Here is a 16,656-nt window from a genome sequence, read left to right as displayed (position 1 = left end):
TAAGGTGGGTTCAGTTGCTATATGCCGATCTCACGGCTCGGGTAAAGGCAGGTGGGGTGATATTGCGATCATATAACATATTTAGGGGCACCAGGCAGGGGTGCCCATTGTCCCCACTTTTGTTAGCCGTGGCCATTGAGCCATTAGCTGAACTGTTCAGACTGAGCGGTTCACTACATGGGAGGCGAATAGGGGGGAGAGACCATGTCATCTCACTCTACACGAACGACTTACGAATATACTTGGGTGATGAGAGACGAGGAGTGGCACAAGCACTGGCGCTGTTGGAGACCTACTCTGCTTTGGTGGGGTTAAGACTAAATAAAACAAAAACACATATATTCCCGCTATTTAGAGAAACACAGCGCCCAACTGACCTACCTGCGGACTTGAATTGGGTTCCCCGTTCATTTAAGTATCTTGGAATACAGGTATTCCATGAGATAGAAGTTGTTTGAGAGGGAAACCTGAACTCAGTCCTGTGGTCCCTTAAGGCGTGTGACCCGTTTTGGCATTTGCTTAAACTCCCCACGATGGCTCGAAACGCACTGACAAGAATGATTATGCTCCCCAGATTGCTTTATTATTTCATGAATCTCCCAATGATAATCCTACCCTCGTGGTTCATTGGGCTTAATAGATTAGTGCGTGAATTGATCTGGGATGGGGGCGACATAGAGTCGCATTGGATACATTGCAGAGGACTCCAGAAGAGAAGAGGGAGGGCTTGAGGCCCTCAAGTTCAAGTTATATTATTTGGTAGCCCAATTGCAATGGCTAGCTCAGTGGCTAGAAGGTCGGAACTCGGAGTCTCTTCATACTAAGAACTCAGTAATTACCCAGCAGCAACTAATGGCTGGGTTGATACACAACCATTCATGACCCAGGGGTACTCCTGAGAGTGGTGCTATACTGTTGGAAGAGGTGTTGTAGGCGCACAGTGAAAAATTGGCCATACCCACCAAGCCTGCCCCTAATAGGGCTTCCGGGGGGGTAGACCGCTTACATTACTTTCAAGCACCCAAATGACAAACTGGACAGAAGCTAGAGCAACATCAGTGGGAGACTGCTACCAGGATGGAATGTTGATCCTGTTGGAAGACTTCCTAGCTCAGTATGATTTGGCTAGTTGCCAATTCCTCACAAACCATGCAGTAATTAAAACATTCAAAGAGCTATGGGGCAGAGCTCAGCAGGAACCACAAAAACGCATGAGATCTTACAAGTGTTGATAACATTGGGATCTGCCAGGCACTTAGTAAAATGGCAATACAAGGCACTGATCGGTATGGTGAAAACACCTCTGGAATGCTTTCAGGGGGTATGGAATAGAGCAGTTGGGAGAGACTTGAGGGACAAGGGATGGTCCCAAGTGTTGAGGAGTCTGAAACAAATATCCAGGAATGGCCCGTTAAAACTCATTCAATGTAACTATGTGCACAGAGTTTATCTTACACCCCATAGATTAAATGTTATGCATGGAGGGGAAACCTGTGGCTGACCTAGATGTGGTCAGCAAGATATGGGGTTCATACACATGACATGAGGATGTGGGATATTACCAAAATACTCGGATGCAGTGCTGACTCAGATTAATCTCACCTTGGCCCGACAAATTGCATGCACAATTGAGATGTGTCTCCTGGGATTCTTCCCCAGACTGAAGGCCAAGAAGGTGGATTTCCGATTCGCAGATCTAGGTAAGGTTTTGGCACGCAGACAGATATCCATAGGCTGGAAAACACCGAAAGGTCCCTCAATAATGATAGGGGAACAGACAGTAGATAAGTGGGCAAAGTCAGAGGAAAGAGCCTTACAAGTAGAGGAGGCTAGGGGCTCCGCAGACGTCCTATCGCTGAGCTATGGATGGAAATATTAGGAACCTGGGCTGGTAGGAAGGATGAGCACAGAAATGAACAGGGGGGCACAGAGGCGAGCATAGGAAACGATAGTGTCACCGCCACAGGTTTATAGGAGTTGGAGGTGTGAGATTTCCCCAACAACGAACCCACTCCCCACACCACCCATGGGAATAAATAGAGTGCAATAGACACTTATGAAGCATCACTGGATAGTGTTACGTTACATGGCTTCCCAGGAATTGGGACAGTTTGGTTGTTAATAAAAACAAGATATGGCTCTAACAGGCGTAAACAGTTTAAACTCGCCATAACAGACGATATTGCACTGAAACAGGAAGGATCATATGAACAGTAATACAGTAAAAACGCATTGTATGTGTATGTAAACCCACAGATAGAATGATAAGACACTTGCAGAGGTATTATGGATAGGTTGAATAATTGAGAACTAAAATGACATGTAAGGTATTGCGATATATGTTTAATGAAGCCTGTCTGTATGGTGTTATGGAAAACTGCTAATAAAGACATATCTAAAAAAATACACTAATTTCCACTCATCTGATAAACTACAGAAAAATATATTTAAATAAGAAAAACATGTCCTAGAATGAAAAATGTCATAACGTTGCTTTCACACTTTTACCCAGAATTGATGAGAACAGGGCCAGTCAAACAACATGTGAAACAAATCCGCATATGCAGTTTCACATCACAAACATTCAGAAGCAATTGTAGGGTTCATTTTATTTCAAGAAATCTGTGTTAATAGGAGTCTGTTACATATATAAACTAGTGTTTGGGTAATGTTTGCAACATGGGATCATTTACATATTTCAATCCAAAAATTGACCATTGATGTACTGCCCATTAAACCTGAAAATATTTTTCCCATTGAAGTTCAAGCTTAGTTTTGTCTCTAGATCAAGTGGATAAATAAAGACTTCTATAAATAGTGGATGCAGCAATAGGTGAGAAAAGGAGGTGTGACAATTGTAAGATGGGAGTGTTTGACATGACGTTAAATGAAAAGGTCAATCAAGTTTGGGAACTAGAATCAATGATAAATGAAACATTCCTACCAAAGGAATTTAGACAACTAAATTGAACATTTTGCCTGATAGGAGGAGATAAAGTTATCATTATTTATAAGCTGTTTGACCACAACTAACCTCGTCTCTCCAAGACTCCATTAATCATGACCGTCTTGCCACACTGGGATTAAGAGATAAAGCACTTCTCCTACTCAAATCCTTCCTGTCTAACAGGACACAGTCAGTAGCGCTTGACCCGTTTGTCTCCCCAGACTTTACATTGCCCTGTGGAGTGCCTCAGGGCTCATCGTTGAGCCCTACTCTTTTCAATATGTATGTCACTCCCTCAGCCAAATTGATAAAAACGTTTGGATTTATGCTGGTGTCATATGCGGACGACACGCAAATCATAGTGTCTATTAATAGCTCGTCCGCTGACACTGAGCCGCGGTTTAAAAACTGTATAAGTCATATTGGGAATTGGATGCAGACAAATTGTCTTAAGCTCAACGCCTCAAAAACAGAGGTCATGCTTTTTGGCAATACACCCATTGTGTGGTCAGACAGTTGGTGGCCAAGTCACATGGGCCCTCTCCCGGTACCAGCTGATAAGGTTAAGAACCTAGGAGTTCTGTTTGATGCCAAGCTCTCCTTTGAGCCCCAGATTAACCATACAACAGCAACCTGCTTTTTCAACCTCAAAATCCTGAGGAAGATATTGCTGCTCATTTCGTTTGAGCTCAGGAAAACAGTAGTCACAGCCTTGATTGGTTCCAGACTAGATTACTGCAACGCCCTTCTGACCAGTGCAAGCAAACGTAGTCTACAAAAATTGCAGACTACCCAAAACACCGCTGCTAAAGTTCTGCTTGGGCTTCCTCGTCTTGCCTCAGCTCTCGCAGAACTACACTGGCTGCCTATTAACAAGCACATCCAGTTCAAAACCTTGTGCATCACATTTAAGGCAATATACGGCAAAGGCCTACTACAACTATCACAACTCCTAAAACTCTGCATCCCAGGCAGATCACTAAGATCTGCCAATAGAGGCAATCTCGCTATCCTCAAGATCTCAAGAGCAAAATGGGGAGGCAAAAGCTTCTCCTATACTACCACTAAACTCTGGAACTCCCTGCCAACTTCCCTGAAAAAATAACACAATCTGCTACAATTCAGGAAGCGCTTAAAAACCTGGCTCTACCAGTAACACTTCTCTTGGAACAACTGCTTTCTAGTGTTTTAGCCCCTAGATACCTTCGGGTCATGTTGCGATTTAGAAATTCTTCATTTCATTTCACTTCCAAAAAATAATTCTGCCATCAATCTTGATAGATTTTTTGCATCAAAGGGAAGAATCTAAAAATGTATCCCTTTCAGTAAGATGTTGCAAAAAAACTGGAGGTAATAACCTATAAGTATTCTAAAAAATATGAAGGGACAAGGAGAGAGGCCTCTGTGTAAAGGAGAGAAATTCTTTAAAAGAGAAGGGAAAGAGAAAGGAGAGTTCAATATCAGTCCATAAAGGAGGAGTTGCAGAATTTACTTTGAGAATATGAAATATGGATTGTTTCAAACAGAAAGCAGAGTGATAAGAGTAGGAATTGGGGAAGTTATCTCCACCCATTTCTTTAGGACATTGTAATTTAGAAATAGACATTCGAGATGTTTTATTATGCCATAAAAATTTAGATAGGATTGCATATATTTTCATGAAATAAGTAGGAGAAATTTGCACAGGGATATGGGAGAGAGAGTATAAATAATAAGAGGCACAAACATCATCTTAATCAAGTCTAATCTACCCCACAAATGATCAAAACAATGGATTGCATTTAGAAATCAAAGCTGTCAATTTTGTTATTAATGACTTAAGATTCAAAGAGACAGTTTCTTTGATACTGTTGGTTAACCAAAGTCCTAGCTATTTAATTTTTAGAGTGGTCCACGCAAAATTGGTACATGCAAATTCATTTTTAAAATCCAATTTATCAGAATTAAGTATCCCGAGACTGCAGAAAATTGATCTACTTCAGTTAAAAATGCAGGCAGAGAGGTTAAAGAATTAGATAAAAATAGAAGAATGCCATCAGCATAGACAGCCTTATTTACCCCTATATTGAAATCCCTGAATGGCAGACTTTTAACGGATTTTGAGTAAGAAAGACTCCAAGTAAAGAATAAAAAGTAACTGGGATAAGGGATAAGAGACATCTCTGTTGAACTCCTCTATGAAATTGAACGTTCCCTAGGAGAGGAATATAGAAGAGAGACCAAGGTCTGCAAATTGGGACCAAAACCAAATTATTAAAGAGTGTCAGAGATGAAATCCCAACCCATTTGTTCAAACGTTTTTTCAGCATCAAAAGAAATAGCAGCTAATGAGTATTTATAATGACTAGATTTGCTTAAAACATTAAAAAAGAGTCTAGTGTTTTCTTATATAAGCATACTCTCAACAACTCCTGATTATTCCCTTCCAATGAACTTTGGTAGCAGGGGGTCAAGACAGAGGGCAATAAGTTGTGCAAACATTTTATAGTCTTAATTTACTAACAAAATTGGTCTACAATATGTACACAATTTGGGGTCTTTACCCTCTTTAGGAATGAGACAAATTAAAGGTTGTTGAAATGTTGCTCCTGCTGCTTTGTTATTAATAAAAAACATGCATAACTGGAGCAATTTAGGTACTAAGATGTGCCAAAAACAATGGTAGAATTTAATTGCAAAACTATCTGGCCATGAGCTTTCCCTGTCTTAATCACACGTCATAGTATGAAGAATTTCATGAGACAAGATTTTATCCTCCAGAGGAGAAAGATCGAGATACATATCGTATTGGTATGAATGGGATCCAAATATTGTTTTATGGAATCAGAACTAGGGATTGTTTTAGCCTGGAGTATACAAACATGTATAATAATTCCTAAATTCCTCTCAGCTGTCCTCTTCTTCAAAAAAGGAGTTATTATCAGCCTTTATAATTGTGTCGATTTTAACAAGGTTTACCTGCCTTATTTGCCCTCCATAATTTTAGCAGTAGAAAGCAGTATCTTCTGTCGAAAGTTTGCTAAATTGGAATTTTACTTTGACTATATCAATAAAACAGGTTGTAGATTTGGTACTATAATATAAGTGTTCTAATTTTTTTGTGTTATTCAAAATTCTAGATGTTTCTTGATTATTTTCTTTTATTGGAGACTTATGAAATTATATTATCTAGGGCGGCTTAGCAGATATATCAGGCGTATCATTAGGACTAAAAGGTTCCCTTGCAAAGGCTGCCAAACTCCGAGTAAATATATTATCCATTAAAAGTGAACTATTAAATTGCCTTTTCAAAGGAGTTATAGATACAGGGAGAAGATCTAAGTCCACAGTGATTGGAGCATGAGCGGAGATTATAATGAACCAATATCAGAGTTTAGTAGCTGCTGAGATAAGAATTGAGAAAGTGACCAATTTTGGATTGGGAAGCATGCACAGGGAGGAAAAGATGCATTCTCTCAAGGAGTGGTTACAGAGCAGGCAAGCATCCACCGAGAACGTTATTTTATAGCGGAGGTAAACTGTTTGTGAATAATGGAAGTAACCAATTTAACCACAGAATTGAGATCAATGAAGGGGTCTATAAAAATATTACAATCGCCATAAATTTATGGGAAATGACAAGCCAGAAATGTTTATCAGGTTGTGTAGGAGCATAAGCATTAAAAATTGAAACATGAGTGGTATTAATGAGTAACTTAAGAATAAGCCATCTTCCCCACTCATCAGAATCTTGAGAAAGTCATTTAATATCAAGAGATTTTTTACATAGGATTCTGACACCATTCTTTTTACCAGATCCTGGAGAAGAAAATATTCGGCCTACCCAATTATGAATCGGTTTTTGCACTTCTGATTCAATAATATGATTCTCTTGTAAGAGGGCAACATCTGCTTTCAATAAATGAGTGAAAACCCTTTGCATTTTAATAGGAAAACCCAACCCCCTGAAATTCTATGAAATTATTTATAAAAACATTAAAGAATTAATAGTATAATATTAAGGTAAAAACATCCTTGACTACAACAACAGACATACTGACAGAAATACCATTGTAGTTAGAAAAAAGATTGCAGAAAGAATATCAAAATGAAGAGAATAAAATTAAGAAAGAAGAGAGAAAGGGAAAAAAAGGGAGGCAAAAGATGCACAAGAAATACAGAAAAATAAAATGAAAAAACCCAATAACGAAAGACAAATAAATATTCAGCAATGGTGGATCTACAGGAAGAAGACAACACATTTGGGGTCAAGGGCACGTCACAAAGGGAAACAGACCCATGATAAGGAAAGTTGAAACATCCACACAACAAAAGTATACCTACGGGGAGGACAAAATGAGAACGTTAATACATGAAAAAGACATATGTAAATGTTTATCTACATGCATATAATAGACATTGGCATCAATACATATTAATACATAAAAGAAAACAAAACTGCTAGAAGATTCCATGAGGAAATCATTCAAGAGGAATACAACCTCAACATATTCATATGTTCATCTTTACATGTGTCCAAAGATTTCTGCAGTAGATCAGGATCTCCATATGTCGTAGTTGTGTTTTTGTAAGTAACTTTAAACAGGCATGGGTGAAAGACGCCAAATCTAGTGTTCAAAGAAAGAAGAGCAGGTCGCATTGCTAGGAATCTTTTCTGCCTCGCAGCAGTAGTTTTAGCTAGATCTCGAAAGAAGTAGATAATATTGCAAGACCAGGAAATTCGACCCATTCTCTTTGCAGTTGTGATCACTTTTAGTAAATTCAGTATGGTCCAAAAAAAGGTGCATAGTGCCTCCAGGTCTTTAAGAAGATGATAATTGTAGGAAATAAAGGTGTAATTGGTCCCGAACCCTTACTAGCTGTTTTGATAGAGCAAATAGTCGTGATGGTGCTAGTCTGTGACAGGGGGAGACCCCTGACCCCCTAATCTCAAAAAGTAGTTCCAATTGAGTGTCTGGACAAGCTAGACAGGTTTTCTTTTTCCTGGAGTAAATTCCAATGCAAGGCGTGCAAAATAAATGTTTTTTATTTTTTCCATGTTTGTGACTCGTTTTCACAGCTTAGAGTCAAATAGTAAGAGAAGAGTGACAGCCAACACGTGTTTTGCCCCTTTTACATGGCCATCCGGCCTGGGGCTCCCTTAGGGCGTAGAAAGTAATATTCTGGGCTGGATGCTTCCTTGGTTGTGGTTTATAGTAAGATCCTCAAAATGATTCTTTGGCATAATGCCCTCGTATCAGCAATTTTCAGTCGGCTTCATTAAGAAGATGAAACTCCTCTAGCATTGTGTCCTAGTAGAGGAGCTCGTTAAACGTTGAGAAAAGTGGCCACCGGCATGTCAAGAATTGTGAGTCGAAATTACTGAAAAAGGCAATGGGGTGATTGCCTTCCAAATCCTCTGCCAAGTCATAAATGTGAAGATTATTTGTCTGTTTACAATTTTCAAGGTCTTCATCATGCTGTTTAAGGTATTCAGCCTCAACTTGAAGAGTTTGAATGTGTTGAGTAACATATTGTAAATCTCCAACCCTACGCTCCACCTCCGCAATTCTATTGTTCATTTAACAACATTTGTCATCCAAACATGGAAGTTTTTGCTTTGTTTCTTCCATATAGGGCTTGAGAGCTATAATTTCGGTCAGAATAGGTTCCATGGAAATCATATGAGAAGACTTCACTGGGGAGGGTGGGCCTTTTCCTAATTCTCTTATGAGTGGAAGAGGAAGACGCTACCCCACTCTTCAATCCAGGTTTGGAGTAGACGATATTAGCAAAAGTTTTTCTTAACACACTCAAGTCCTGTTGAGTAGGTAAGATATCCTCCAGGGTGAAACTCAGATTGTGAGACGAGGTAGAAGAGTCAAAGAATGGTGATGTAGAAGGGCGAGAAGTAAACACAGGCTATGTACCAACTTTAGAAGTTGCGACATGCTTAAAACCCCTAAAGTGGCTCATAGATGAATAACCTGAGGAAAATATGAGAAGTAATAACAACAAGTATGAGAGAAACATGAAAAATGATGTATTTCAATGTCTCCCCGTCCACTGCAGCAAGGAATTCATGTCTTCAAATTATAACAAAGTTTAGAGTATGGCAATTACCAAAGAACATGACCCACATAGAAAAATATACAACCATTAAAGAATTAGGACGCCTTGTAACGAGAGAGCGATGCATGAGCGCCTCAATATTATGGGGACAAAATGGCAGGCTCCCGCCATGTTAAGAAAAACATATTGAGGCACTCCACTTCACGCAAGCAGAAACATTGAAAAACACTCAGGTCTGCTTCCCCAAACATTTCCTTACTTCATGCTTCTAGGGTAGGGCTTCTGCCAATAGAGGCCTGTTTTTCCCCACAACAGCTGTGGAGCTCCTACATCGAGCAGCCATCTGCTATCGATTTCTAGCCACGACCCCCATGAGATTGCGTTTAAGGCTGTGATAGGTGTCAGTGTCTGAACTCTGGAGCTCAAAAAAGATCTCCTGGGTGTCAACACCTGCACAATGAGCAAACCCATCTTTTGTCTTCACCCTTCGCCTTTCATGTCCTTCATGCCCATAAAGGCTATATATATATCAGAGATTGATCCACCATGCCAACTTGTGACCCAGATATCTGGCCTAATCCATATTAAAAGGCATTACTATGTCAAGTGACATAGCATTAGTGGAAGCAGGATTGGCTGTGACAGCAGCTTGGCACTCCGGTGCCTCTCAATACGGGTTCCTCTTTCACTGAAGACTCATTCTTGGGACCTCTGGAAGAGGCTGTACTACAGAAAACCAACACCCAACATTAATAAGATAGAAGAATATCAAGGAGAGAATATTGAAGGACAAAATATGGAATGGTAAGTGCATATAGGGAAGTATAGATTTACTATTCCTAACTTCACATCTACGTACCATGAAGAAATGTGTACCGCATTGGTACATATATGTGGAGTTAGGTATAGAAAATCAAGACTTACTACCTGTCGATATTTTTTTATATTTGTCCTCAATATTCTGTCCCTCTGAAACTGTGAGTTCGATATTCAGTATGCACATCTCTGGAAAAGAATGCAAGCCCCTGGATGAAGCACGCAGGAGCAAAACACATTGAGCCAGGCAACCTTATGATAAAACACACTTTATTCCTCTTGAAATGAATGAATTAGCCAGAGACATATTGCTTTGCTATTGTCATCTTGTTGACCAATGTTAAACATGGTAGGGTAAATTTACCAATATGTCACGCAACGCAGCAAGACAACTTGCTGTGCTGTGCTGCATGAAAGGAAGACACCAGAAATGTGCCATATCTACTAAGACATGGCACATTTTCTTGTCTCTAACACTAGCACACTTTTTGCAGCATAGTGCCGATGCAGGTGCCCTTGAGCCATGCTGCAAGCATTATGAGCGGGATGTACACCTTCCTGCACTAAAACAATCCTTTGAGGCATTTTCTCATTTCTATGTGTGCTGCAGAGGTGCAGCATGCACAGAAAGAGGAAGTAAGGAGGGGAAATAAAGATATTTCTTCTTGTCACACCTTGGTCAAGGAGGCAAAGCATTTAGGCACAATCTCCGGTTTACTGACTTTAGTAACTCTGGGATTCTGTCAAAAACCATGGGTGGATGTATGAAAACACCCACAGTCCACCAAAGGAATGCCTCCTGCCACAAGGTAACACAAAGCAGCGATATCTGCTGCTTGCATTACTCTGCATTTTCTAAACCACACATGATCATGCAAGGTGACTTTACATAGCTTAGTAAATACCATTTAAGTATCTGCGTTGCAAGGGCAACGCAAGCCCAGTAATAAATATGCTCAGATGGATGCCGCCTCACTTCCATTTTTGGCTTCATGAAACAAGGATTCCTAATTAAGCATGCTCAGCATCTAGAGGTGACTTTATTTTATCTTTATTCAAGGTCTTCTTCACTCTTGTCATGAGGAAGCTGTGCACCTGCAGTATTATCCGAGATTCAGTTTATGTTGTATGCACTCTGTCTATGTGTGTGAAGAAACGTATACAAAGTCCATCTACGGGGGTGGGAGGCAGGTTAGCATTAGATGCTCATTGCATTTTGATGATCTTTTCTGTTCTTCATTACTAAAAAAGCAAGCATTTACAGGTTCATCCTTACTTCCAATGTACTATCTACGCACCCTGACAAGTAAGAACTGGAGATAGGGGCACATGCATGAAGCATTTTTGTATTCGCAGAATGGGCCCGTTTGTGAATACAAAAAAGGCTTTTCACATGCATCAAACCCAAATTGCGGTTCGGTAAACTGTTACCGATTCGCAAATTGGGTTTTGAGATTCAGTATTTGGAAGGGGCGTATTAAGGGCGCCTGTAGAGATCATACAACAGCAAGTGTAGATCTAGTTATATTTATTTCAAAGGGATCCTCAGCAGGCAGCTCCTTCCACGACGCTGCCACAACAGTAATACCAATTCCTTTAGAACATTAAAGGGCAGGCACTCTAGGTTCTACTTGGAGACTCCCCTCCATTACATAAGAGATTAACATTACACATCTTTTCCTTTATAGAAAAGAAAATAGAAACAAATTAGATCATAAACAACTTAATAATAACAATAAATAGAACTTAACACTAATTTCAGCAACAATGAGAATAATTACAAATGCATCACTTTGAAAGAACAAGAATTATTACAAATGCATGACTTTGCAATAATTACAAATGCATCACTTTGAAAGAACAAGAATCATTACAAATGCATCACTTTGCAGACATTTCCAATACTCCACATGGATCCATTCTCCAACACAACCATGTTACGTTTGACTTCAACAACCTTCAGTGGAGTAGAAAATGTAGTCTCCCTTTATTACTACTCCACACTTCCTAGTAACAACCCAATCACCTACAGCAATGTTAGGTTATTTTACACCTTTTCATATGTTATAATACTCCTCCGCACACCTCTGTTTCACCGAAACTCCAGCTTTAATAGCTTGATGATCCACCCAGACACGATCTTTGGAAACTAACCAGACAGGATTCTCCTTCCTTCCCAGTTCTCTACCCTTCAAAGTAACAAAAGCGGAAACCCCAGTGACAACATGAGGTGTGGTTCTCTGTGCCCACACCAATTTCTTTAACTCCTCTTTCCATGATAGTCCATTGGCCAATGACAACTGTATGTTGTCCATAATTAAACGATTAATCCTCTCAACCATTCCATTTGCTTGTGGTCTGAATAAAGCTACTCTTTCATGAACGATTCCCCACTTTTTCATAAACTCTTTCATTTGTCTTGAAACGAACTGTACACCATTGTGTGACATAATGGTCTTTGGCACACCTTCTTCCAGAAAAACATCTTCTAAAAATTCTATCACACTCTTAGAATTAACTACACTCAAAGGTTTTAACACAAACCATTTGGTATGGTAATTAGCAAGCACAATGATAAACCTATTTTCACTACCCAGCTTATTTATAGGACCAAGAAAATCCATTGCCAGCCTTTCCCAAGGCCTTGCTGGTATCTCAACACACTTAAGAGGGGGTTCCCTCAATGTTTTCACTTTATCACTGTTGGCACAAGCATAACAATGTCTGACAACATCCTCAACCATACTATCTAATTTAGGCCACCAATATGTTTGTCTTATCCTCCTCTTTGTCATATTCCTTCCATGATGCCCCTCATGTGCTAGCTGCACAATTTGATCCCACAGTGCCATAGGAGGTACAATGAGACTCCTCCTCATCACCTTGTTGTCCAGGATGCTCAACTGTTCTCTAACACTCCAATATTCTGTTATCCGCTCATCCCGTTTGTCATCAGGTTGCCATCCATTCCTAATATTTTCCTTCACCTTTCTCAACACCAAATCATCTTCCACAGCAACATTCCACTCTTCCTTCTTTAACGCTAAACATTCATGAACTGAACTTTCAACATTCGCATCAGCTTCTAAATGTACCATTTCAACTATTTGATTTTTGGTAGGCAAACGAGATGAGCAATCTGCTACTACGTTCTTTAGACCTTTTAAGTATTCTAATTCAAAATTGTACTCTAGAACAGATAAGATCCATCTCGAAATCCTCGGGGTAACTCCGCCTTCCAAGCCTCTGCCACCCTTGAACAAATGCACTAGTGGCTTATGATCTGTTCTAACTTTGAAAGGCAAACACCAAAGAAAATATTTAAAATATTTGATTCCCCAACAACATGCAAGGGCTACCCTTTCAATCACCGAATAAGTTCTCTCAGCACCTTGCAATCTCCTGGAAGCAAATCCTATAATCCTTTCATGTCCATCAACAATACCGCTCCTAACCCCACGCCACTGGCATCCGTAGTCAGGTAAGTTTTTTCTGTTACTTCAAAACGGCCCAAGAAAGGAGCACCTATAATACATTCTTTGATTTTCTGGAATGCACCTTCATGTGCATCGTCCCACACAAATTCTACATCTTTTTTCATCAACGATCTTAATAGCTCCACTTTCTCAGTAAAATTCTTTATGAGCTTTGAATAATATTCAGCCAACCCAAGGAAGGCCTTTAATTGGTCTTTACTCTCTGGACAGGGTGCATCACTTATGCCTTGGACAATAATCTGTTTAGGTTGTATACCATCGCAAGATATGACGTGTCCCAAATATGCAACACTTTTTTCCCTAAATTGACATTTTTCACGTTTAACAGTCAACCCATATTGCTCCAAACGCCTCATAACCTCAACCAGCAATTCGTCATGATGTGATTCATTCTTTCCAGCTATCATGAAATCATCTTGGAAATACCAGACATCATTTAAGCCCTCAAATATTTTCATCATCACCCTCTGAAAAACCGCTGATGCAGATGCTAGCCCAAATGGCATTCGCAGATAACGGAATGCCCCTAATGGAGTGACAAAAGATGTCAGGTGTCTGGAATCCTTGTGCAGACTAATTTGGTGATGCACTGCTGTCATATCAACGACCGTAAAAGTTTTCCCTCCTGACATGGCTGACAACATTTCAGAAATATTAGGGAGTGGTTGTCTGTCAACCCAAATATTTTGATTAAGATCTCTTAAGTCTATGCATAACCTGATCTTACCACCCTCCTTGGGAGCTACGACGATAGGAGCCAGCCATTATGATGACTCAATGGGCCCGATTATTCCTTGGCTCAACAATTTGTCCAACTCCCCTTTCAAAGATTCTTTCATCAGAGGAGGGATATTGCATTCCTTATGTACCACAGAAATTGGTCCTTTTTTAAGAATGATTTTATGAGAAAAAAATCCTTTTAATAGACCTCATTACTCGGCACACGAGGACATTTTTTCACTACCCACTAGTCAAATGTATCCACGGAATTCACATCTTGTGACTCAGGTAGTGTCAGTATGACAGGGTCCTTTGCATTAGGATTTAAAATTATCCCAAAATGCTTTTGATGACGCCATCCCAAAAGGTTAGACCCATAATCAGTTAAATACACTTGACCATATACCATTTGTCCCTTGCATGAAATATTCATCCTCCTCATAGATAAAATGTATTTTTTTTTTCACCATAACCTACTGCTTTTCTGTTGGGTTTGGATCAATCATCATACAATTCTTTAGATAATATGTCTTTTGACACCAAGGTATACATACTCCCTGAATCAACCAACATTTTCACATGCAATTTATCCAAACCCACAATGCAATGTGGTTTCTCTAGTTTCTCATTGCTTTATTTGTTTGAAGCATTACATTCGTTTGCATGTATATCATTATTGGAAACAGCACATTCTTCATCATAAACAGGTAAAAAGATTTCAGTAACACTTTCACATACTTCCTCAACCTCTTTAATGCTACTTTGTTTATATCCAGTTCTACACATTTTAGAAAAATATCCTTTCTTTCCACAATTACGGCATACAACTCCCCTTGCTGCACATTTAAAACTCGTCGTAATATGCCCAGGAGCTCCACAACGGTAACTTTTTACCTCTCTTGTAGCAGTTTCTTTCTTTCCAGCCTCATTCAATACATTCTTCTTTATTCCATCAGTGTCATTCTTTGCAATGTCCTTAGATACTGTTTTTTGAACTTTACAAATAGGAGTGCACTCTTTTTCAACTTTAGTTCCAACTTTCGACGAGGTATCCATTTCCTTCAACCACTTAGATGCTTGCTCCATGCCTTTGACAACTTGAATAGTTCCCTCAAGATTGAGATCTTTAGTTAGCAACTTTTCTCTTACCCGTTCATCATTGGCACATCTAACAATCTGATCCCTAATGAGAGAATCACTAAAATTCTCAAATTTACACATCAGAAACAAACCACGTAAAGCTGCTACATATGTATTGATATCTTCTTCCACCAATTGTACACATGTAAAGAACTTATTTCGCTCCATGCCAACATTCATTTTAGTAATAAATCGTACATCAAGCATCATTATGGACATTTCATACACATTGTTAGCTTGCCCATCTCTCATACCCAGGGATATTTCTGGTAAATTTTCATATAATCTTCTTCCCTCTACCCCCAGATGGTGTAACTAAATAGCTTGGTGCCTAACAGGTCCATATATCTATCACCACCTATAGCTAATATGTAAGTAAAAAATAATTTCTTCTATTGTTCCCAAGGAACAGGTGGTGACCCTGGAGTAGCTAAAAACATCGGTGGTGAAGCCATGGCTTGGTCAGACATGTGGACTGCAAGAGAAAATAAAATAAAAGATTAAAACAACTAACTAAAACAAAAGAGTAAAACAAAAGAATAATAAAACAAACTAACTCAATAGCCTAAAATAATATTCCAATCCTTATGTGAGTTTATCTTGAGTCCATCTTCTGTGTTTCTTTTGTTGATATTAATGTGTTTTCCCTTTTTAGTCTTTCTTCTTAGTTTATAATTAAACCAGTCCTATTTTTATTTCTACAGCACTCCAGTCGGACGTGAAGGCAGGTAGGTAATGTTATCTTCAGTTAGTTCTTATATAATCTCAGTGATATACACACAGTAGAATTAAAATTGCACTTGTTAAATATAGATACACCACGTGCCTTTGAAAACTTCACACAGACATCTTAATGGAATTATAACGTTAAGAATGTACTGTGTCTATAAGATCTTCACACGGTTTCAACTTCCCATCTGTCAATCTCACGATGACACATGGTTCATTAATTTTCACTGCTTTCGGCAATTCGAAAGGAGATGAGATAAGTTTGAATACTTTACACCGGGAGGTAATGCGAGTGTGAAGAGTTTGTTATTATTTTATTTTAGTTATTTAGCAGAGTTGCGCACTCGAGGAATGAAGAATCACTACGTTGCGGGTCGCGTGCTGCACTCGTGACTGCGCTCCTGATCTTCTTTTAAATGTGCACAGCTTTTCTTCATTCGTGCAGTCGCGTGTTGCACTCGCGACCGCACTCTCGATTTCCTTTTAAATGAGCTCTTCTTCGCTCACGCATTACACTCGCATGCTGCACTCGCGCTTTCAACAATGCGGACAGCTTGTCACGCGCTAAAGAACGAGGTTCTTCAAGGGCAATTTTCAAATGGCTACAACCGTAACGATAGGTACATTTCCAAAACAAGACAAATTATCTTCCATCCACAACTTTTGGCAAGCCAAGGCAAACGTTTGAATCTCCGCCACGTTTATTTAATTAAAATAACACGAATTAGGCAATCTTACCACAAAAGTAGATCGTTC

The sequence above is a fragment of the Triturus cristatus genome, chromosome 9 (genome assembly GCF_964204655.1).
Source record: "Triturus cristatus chromosome 9, aTriCri1.1, whole genome shotgun sequence".
Lineage (NCBI taxonomy): Eukaryota > Metazoa > Chordata > Amphibia > Caudata > Salamandridae > Triturus > Triturus cristatus.
The sequence above is the reverse complement of the archived record's forward strand: the minus strand, read 5'-3'. Positions refer to the sequence as shown.